The following is an 8,796-nucleotide window of genomic DNA, read 5'->3' as shown; positions in this document are numbered from 1 at the left end:
TATCAACACATATATAGATGACGAATTACAATATTTATTATAGGAGCCCTTATCTATATATATATATAACTAGAAGGTATAACCCTCTTAACCCGACTCAATATAATGTTTCAAATTGTATGTATTTATTTTGTGTGTGCATGACTTACCCATATGTTTTCACCTAATTAGTTAATGTATTTAAATGAACATTTTCTGTTCTTGACAAAAATTGTTTACATTTACGTTAGATTTGTGTTCGTTAAACGTCCACACATATGACCACTATAACAAATATGTTTTAAGCTCGTTTCCCCCCTTTGTAGCTCGAATTTTCCAAGAGCCTTAGTGCGCACCTACACTATGATGGATACTATGAAAGGATGCTTGAGTCCCAATTTCGCCTTCCTAGCTTTTACCGTTTGGGTTGTGCGTGATCACTAATCAGTCAGGACAAACTGTTTGATATATATTGAGTTAACGCGACGTTTTAAGATAGACTATGTTCAAAAAAAGGGAATAATTATTAGAGTATATCGCAATTTTAATTTACATTTGTATCTTTTCGTGACTTATTGAGTCAATACGATCACGCACGAATTCGAAATATGAAACACCGCACTCGTGTCACTGCCTTGCAGCGATGAGCCACGATCAAAAAGCACTGACCTTTGCTAGGGTAAAACTTTTGATAGTTGCATCCACTGATACTATCGATATCGATACATCGAGGTGAGAATGCAATAAACAGAATATGGTTATGTCCGCCTTTGCCATTGCATCTTTGTCGCAACGGCGGCTAGCTTGCGGCCTAGGGTCGGACTCGACAATATCAAAAACAATATTTATTTTTTTCTCAACACACCTACACATCTGAGGAATTTGTGAGCCTACCGTGAGCCGGTATTGGCATTTTTGTTGCCGGCTCCCTTTAATGAGTTTGGTTTTTCTTTTGGTTTGTACCCTTGCTACCTCATCTCACCCCATAAATGACTCTACTCCAGTTTCATATCCTTAGCTAACTTTTCATACATTTATTGACATTAAATTTAAGTACGACATTTAGAACAATGGTTTTTATTGTTTGGGACGTTGCAGTTATATTTGGGCTCTTTGGCCAATTATTGCTTTATCGTAACTGAGTCTCCTAGCCTACCTGTACTCGAGTTTGTGAAAACTGTACCCTTGATCGGGTTATCGTTTTCTCAAGGAACCGATCTTCTTTTTCTTATCGACACCACCCAACCTTGATTGGTAAACCTTTGTCCTGTCACTCACACACGACTGCCCTACCTTGTTATTGGCGGTTGGTGGATTGCCGCACATAACATCTAAATAATATATTATAATTTATTGAGATCAATTAGAATAAATCTTATACATATGTACACACATATGTATGAATGTATATCTGCCCGCAATGGAAGCAGAATATGCGTAGCTTCGTTATTCGGTTTCTGCTTTACTATCACTTACTCAGACGTTGCCTAGCGACGGTAACTGTATACTTTTGGCATTTTGCCTTTGCAATTAAAAGGCGTAGATGATGAAAAATTAAAAATGTGAGCGAATGAATAAGAGCGGCAGTTGCCGCAGCTTTTTCCAAAGGGGGACCAAAAAATTAAAATTGTTTTGTGCGACGCAGCAGTATTGAGAAACCTCAAATGGCGTCAGACGATGCCAGCTGGCGTGCGCCGATACCATCACCGAGTACTCGTGCGTGAGGTGCGTGGACAAGTGCTACCATTTAGCAGGGTTAGAAAGTGCGGGGTAGCATCGGGAATCGGGAATACAGAGGTTATCGGTTCCTTGGGAATGACAAGTAGTAGTTTCCGACAAGGGCAAAGGCACAGTTTTGGCAAGTGACAAAGGGACGTGCACGTGGTAGTTGGAACGCACACAGGGAAAGAAAGAAGAAAAGGAAGCAAAGTGGAAGATTTAGAACGTAGGAATAGCTGGAGGACAAGGAGAGGACGAGGAAGTATATCTTTGGGAACATCTAGGCTGAGGTAAGTCAGTCGGAAAAGAGCTATGCCAGGAAATAATATATTATTACGCATGGTAGGCGATCGGCAACCGAAGCGACGGGGGGGCCTGAAAATTGGGCTGTGGGCGGTTTGGGGAACGAGCGTAGCTTGGATGCAGGAGGGCTTCATTGTAGCCACGACAGACGACAGCGCCAACACCGGCCGGCGACGCATCATTCTTCATGAGGCCTCAGCTTTAATTTGATTCCAGCCAGCGGTGCTCGTTTGGACTCGGGCTAAGTACCCCTACGACTACCAACTTACATATATCTATACACATATGCATATTCTTTTCAAACAGAACACCAAAATTTTTATACAGCCCACACACATACATCCGTCATTTTCATAGCACAATTTAAACACATACACAAAATTTATATACAGCCCACACACATACATCCGTCATTTTCATAGCCCAATTTAAACACATACACAAAATTTATATACAGCCCACACGCACATAATCCATTTAAACACACACCACAGAAGTTATATACATCACACACTCATATATATCCACTCCATAAACCCACACATATATACAATTCAAACAAACACCAAAATTATATACAGCCCACACGCACATAATCCATTTAAACATACACCACAGAAGTTATATACATCACACACTCATATATATCCACTCCATAAACCCACACATATATATAATTCAAACAAACACCAAAATTATATACAGCCTACACATACATAATCCCTTTATATACACCAAACTACAATACAATACAATACAATACAACACACAAAACAACAATTTTCTGTTACACACATAGCCCAAACAATAACCACATAACATAAAACCCTAAACAGAAACACAACACCAAACAAGTAACCATATTGTAAATAAAGATTTAAAGGTATACTTAAAAAAACAAGAAAAAAAAAGTAAAAGATAAATGTATAAAATGTTGTAATGTGTATTGGAGCGGCGCAGTTTTTTTTTGTTTATCTCCTTGTAATGATATCCCTCATAACCACATACTCGAGTATAGGTAGGTTAGGAGGTTCGAAAATCGAATAAGATAAATAGGCACAAAGAGCCAACAAACTGCAGCTTCCCAAAACTCAATGGCCTAATTACACAAATATATTTTTATTGTAATAAAATTTAAAATTGAGCATGAATCTGGAGTAGAGTCCATTTATGGGGTGAGATGGGGTGACAAAAGTCACTGAGCAGAAGGAAAACCAAAGCAAGGTCATTTAAGGGAGCCGGCAAAAGATGCCAATATCGGCTCAAGGTAGGGAGGGCCACGCGGCTACATGACATTAAAGTAGCCACCACAGTACCCAAATTCCACAGGCGTCCCCAGCCGACAATATGAGTAGGTGTTTTGAAAAAAATATAAATTTCGATTGTTGGTCTGCTGCACCCCTGTCGCGGTCGAATCTGACCGATGGCTAGCCGGCGTTGCGACAGGGGATGCAATGGCAAAGGCGGACATAACAAGATGGCGCCCAAAGAAATACACCTGGGTATACGTTTTAGCAAAGGTTGCGAAGAGAAGCGAAGGAGAAAAGCCAGTCTTGTTTTTCTTTTTTTATTTAATAACGTGGTTCAAAATAACTTTCTACAGCAATAGCTGCTAGTGGCCCCTTAGCCGGCGGGAAGCGGTGCAACTGCCAGGTCCGAGGGTGAGCTTCACTAGGGCTCAGCCCATCGTTGCCGCAGTGGCATCCTTCTTACAGCGCGGTGTAGGTTAGTAACCAGCAAAATAGGTGCAGCGAAGGGGCAGATGTAGCAGGTCCGTGAGGTGTCTTAGTACCCACTCATTGTTGCCCTACAGGGTGTCCCGGAGCCAAAAGAGATCGAGATAGGGATGTCTGTTAATGTTAAGTAAAGAATATATTAGTTGCCCAGTTTTTTTTTGTTTGTGTTTTTTTTTGTTTGGTATGAGTTCTTGTGTGTTGCTGCGTAGTAGGTTCGGGTCCTGTCCCAAGCGGAAGCAGCATCGTTGCCCTACGTAGCAGAGCATGGGAGCAGCAATTCGCCATAGCCCAAGCAGGATTTGAGTTTTGGTGGGCGCCTGGAAGAAATTTGGAGGTATAAATCATGCGATAAATATATGTTTGTTTTGGTTGTTTACCTTCTGCAGTGACAGCGTACCGTGGTGCAGCGTCATACGGAGGATCCCCATCTCACCCTTACATGTTTGGTTGTTGATTCTGTAATTGTGAGAATCTGTTTTTTTTTTTGAATGGTTTTATAGTCAGTTAGTGTAATAATTACCTTTTATTTATTTATTTGCGTAGCAGCAAATAAGTATCAATAGACAGGAAGTCCATTGTGAATGGTACCGGTCTAGCACAGCTGTCCCTGGGCTGAGCCATCGATATTAATAAGTATCGGTAGGGTATTTTGGCACAGATTGGCGAGTCTGTGCGTAGGGCGGGAATTTGAAGTTTCATTTGTATTTATATAAGGTTTTTCTTGATATTTAGGTTTGGGTATTTATTCTGTTAGGTAGAGGATACGTGCTTGGTTAAATTGAATTTATTTATTGATCGTCGAACTCGGTGACATATATTTACTATTATTCTACTTATTTATCCCCATATTTTTTGCGTGGGGCATTTACATATTTATTTATTTTTGTTAGTCTAAGTTGTTTTTTGGTTTTGCCGGAGGCGTATATTATATTCACGATTTATTTATTTATTGGATGTTTTTGCGTGTGGAGTACATTTATGTTTTTGTATTTACCTATTCCCATTTTCTTGGTTATTTGTGGTTTTCTTTTTCTTGGTATTTGTATATACTTGTATATTTAATTATTTTATGTAGATAAGCTGGTGTTGCTGTTATATAGTGTGTATATAGCGGCGGGAGTATATTATCCCCGCTGCCCATTTAGAGACACATATGCGTACACAGGTCGGTTTATTTATTCGTTTATTGTTTGGTTTAGAAGGATTTCTAGCATAAAGCCCTACCCGGTTATAATAGAGTATACATATATAGGCGTAGCCAGGAGTACAGCAGGCATAGGCAGTTGGTGCACTTGGACTCGCCTCCTTACGCAGGATTGAGTGAGGTGGACAAACCAGCCGAGGCGCTCATCGATGAAGCGTCGCCGCCAAGCGTAGGCGGAGCAGCATTCAGAGGATTTGCGGATGAATTGCCGAACAGTTCCGGGCCGGCGGCCGATGCGCGCGCACAAGAACGCAGCAGTGGTGAACAAGTGAACAGGTCGGCAGAGCCGAGTCCGCGCTGCCAAGTGAAATACGGTCTGCGATCAACGTGGCTTTGGCACAGGCGCATGAAACATATCGCGCGTCGCTGGCATCCGAGGTGCAGTCCATACGCGACACCATGCAGGCCAGTATGTTGTCCTTTATGCGGGAGATCAACGAGGCAGTGGCGGCGTTGAGGCAGGAGAAGACACCTGGTCGGTTGATCCGTGGATGCGGGATCTAGGTGGGCGATCCGAAACCGGATATGGTGTACATCAGGAAGTGGGGCCTGGTATTTGATGGCGAAGCCAAAGACATGCCAGTGGCTGTGTTTATTTTCCGCCTGGAGCACTTACAGTCGCTGTACCAAGTGCCATGGTCTGACGTGCTGCGTGACTTCCATTGTCTGGTGAGTGGAAGGGCAAGGGATTGGTACTGGATGTATATACGTACCTCGGGAGTGCCCGATTGGCCGAATCGCAGGTATGTCCTGCAGCAGCAGTTCCAAGCTCGAAGATCCGAGTTTGAGAGAGAGCAGGAGCTGAGGGAGCGGAAGCAGTGGCATGGCGAGAGCATAGAAGAGTATATTCAGGCGATGTTGGTGTTGCGTTCTCGGTTGGTGTGTCCATTTTCGGATTATGACCTTATTAAGGTGATAAAGACGAATATTAGGGATACGGTATCGCGAGTCATCTAACCGATGCATATAACTAACCTGCAAAAGCTTCGGGAAGAGTGCCAAGACGCTGAGAAAATGCTTGCAACGCGTTGGGCGCGGCCCTCAGCCAGTACGAGCTATGGACAGCAGCGGGAGCAGCATCGTGTACACGAGCTGGACGTGGAGGCGGAAAATCCAGGGGCCGTCCGAATAGAGAATTTGGAGGCAGTGTATAGGCTACATGAAGCTGGTGGGAGCCGGTCGCAGCTCAAATGCTGGAATTGCGCACAGTCGGGGCATACCTATTTTGACTGCGAGGCCGCTGTGCGCAATATATTTTGTTATAAGTGTGGCCAGCCAGGCGTTGCCGAAGTGCCCGAAGGGCCGTCCGGGAAACTCGGAGAGGAGTCCGACGCAGCCGGAGGAGTCGCACTCCCGGTAGATAATAAGCCGCGTACCTCCGACAACAACAGAGTAGAAATAGGAATTAGTAATGATAAGGATAATATTAATAGCCATATTTACTCACGCGTGTGTAAGATTAATCAAGCAGTCCTACCGGAAAAAGTATGGTAACAGCGGAAGCCCCTGGAACAGCGCCAGCGCAAGTATGAAGCAGCCAGAAGCCGCATATTTGGTGAGCAACACGAGCTAGATGCGGGAAGCGCGTCTAGGGTATCTCTGCGGGCGCGTAGGAGGCACAGCGAGCGCAGGCAGAAACGGCTGGCCGTTTGCGCAGCTATGCGGTCGGCCGGTCGCGCGGATAGTCGTCCCTATGCCGTGGTCGTGATCGTGGGGCGGAAATTTACCGGATGGTTGGACACTGGGGCATCGGTAAGCCTGCTGGGTGCTGGTGCCATGGAAGCAGTGCAGGACCTAGGGCTGGTAGTTCACGAAACCAGATCCTCTGTAAAAACCGCAGGAGGCGCGCCGCATCACATCATCGACAGCGTTAAGGCCCGCGTGCAGTATAGCGGAACAGAGTCGGACATGAGGAGCGTTTGGGAAAGAGCTCACCCACGGAGCCGCATGAGTTAGAGGCGGTGCAACAGGAGGAGCTAGAGCGAGTCGTGGCCCAATTCAGGTCCTTCGAGGACCTGGTCTGGGTAGGACGCCAATGGAGCAGCACCACATTCAGTTGGCAGAGGGTGCGCTGCCAGTAAAAGAGCGCTTTTATCCAGTGTCGCCGGCAGTGCAGACGCTGTTATTTGCAGAAGTCGACGAGATGCTTCGGCTAGGGGTGATTGATCCAAGTGAGAGTCCATGGAGCAACCGAGTGACTTTGGTAAGGAAGCCAGGAAAGAACCGGTTATGCTTAGACGCGAGAAAGCTAAATCAGCTCACGGTGAAGGATGCTTACCCACTCCAGAGCATTGAATCGATTTTGAGCCGAGTGGAGGACACAGTTTACATCAGCAGCCTGGATTTGAAGCATGCGTTTTGGCAGATCGAACTGGATCAGGAAAGCCGGCAGTATACCGCGTTTACGGTACCAGGAAGGTACCAGTTTAAGGCCATGCCGTTTGGGCTGTGCAATGCGGCGCAGCGCCTTTGCCGTGTGATGGATAAGGGGATTCCCCAGCGTTTGAGGAACCACGTTTTCGTCTACCTGGACGACCTGCTCATCATATCCGGGACATTCGAGGAGCATTGAAGGGTGCTGTTGGACGTGGCGAGTGCCTTGAAGGTAGCCAACTTGACGATCTCCTTGAAAAAATCAAAGTTCTGCTATAGGTATCTGAAGTATTTGGGGTTTATAGTTGGCGATGGTGCGTTGCAGACAGACCCAGAGGTCGAGGCGATTCGGGCGATTTCCTCGCCGACCAGCGCGAAGCAGCTCCGCCGATTCTTGGGGACCGCGGGCTGGTAGAGGCGTTTCATCCGGAATTTGTCCACTATTTCCGCGCCGTTGACAGACTGCCTGAAAGGAAAAGGGAAGTTTCAGTTTACGGGCGAAGCGGCTGCGGCATTTCAGGAATTGAAAAGGGCACTCACCTGTGCGCCGGTGTTGGTGCATCCAGACTTTCGGAAGCCGTTCGTGATCCAATGTGACGAGAGTCAAGCGATGCCCAGCAGGATGCAGGCGGTGCGGAAAGGCAAATAGCTTTCTTTTCAGCGAAGCTTCGGGGCGCTCAACTAAACTATAGTGTCACCGAGAAGGAATGCCTGGCTGCGGTAAAAGCGGTCGAAAGATTCCGGCCGTACGTGGAATTGATGCCGCTTAAAGTGGTGACTGATCACGCCAGCCTGCGGTGGCTGATGTCGTTTAAGGAGTTGCGCGGCCGATTAGCGCGGTGGTCGTTGGCCCTGCAAAGGTTCGACTTTAGTATTGAGCATCGGAAAGGCAAGGACAATATTGTAGCCGATACACTCTCGCGACCTTTCGAACTGGAGGAAGTTGATTTTTATACCCTGTACCCGTAGGGTAAAAAGGGTATATTAGGTTTGTGCAAAGTATGTAACATACAGAAGGAAGCATCTCCGACCCCATAAAGTATATATATTCTCAATCAGCATGACGAGAGAAATCGATCTAGACATGTCCGTCCGTCCGTCCGTCTGTCCGTCTGTCCGTCTGGATGAACGCGAGGATCTCAGAAACTATAAAAGCTAGAATAACCAAAGTTGGCATCCAGATTCTCCTAGGTCCGAGAAAGGACGAGTTTATTTTATTTTTTTTAATTTTCCCCCCCTTCCCCCGCTACAGAATTTCGTCAATAGCGTCCACATTTCAAATGCTACCTAAACCAAACTTTGCACACATAATTTATATATAATTGTCTAAAATTGTTTAAAATTTTATTCAATTCGGTCAATTCTAAGAAAAGTTATTAGCGAAACAAATTCTCGCCAGTACAACCCCCACAAACTGCAGCAACAAGTTCGCTCTTCTTCTTCCTCTTTTTGCTGCTATGGGCGCATATAACTCAGTGACGG

Source organism: Scaptodrosophila lebanonensis, unplaced genomic scaffold (genome assembly GCF_003285725.1).
Source record: "Scaptodrosophila lebanonensis strain 11010-0011.00,11010-0021.00 unplaced genomic scaffold, SlebRS2 tig00000147-arrow-arrow-pilon, whole genome shotgun sequence".
Lineage (NCBI taxonomy): Eukaryota > Metazoa > Arthropoda > Insecta > Diptera > Drosophilidae > Scaptodrosophila > Scaptodrosophila lebanonensis.
The sequence above is the reverse complement of the archived record's forward strand: the minus strand, read 5'-3'. Positions refer to the sequence as shown.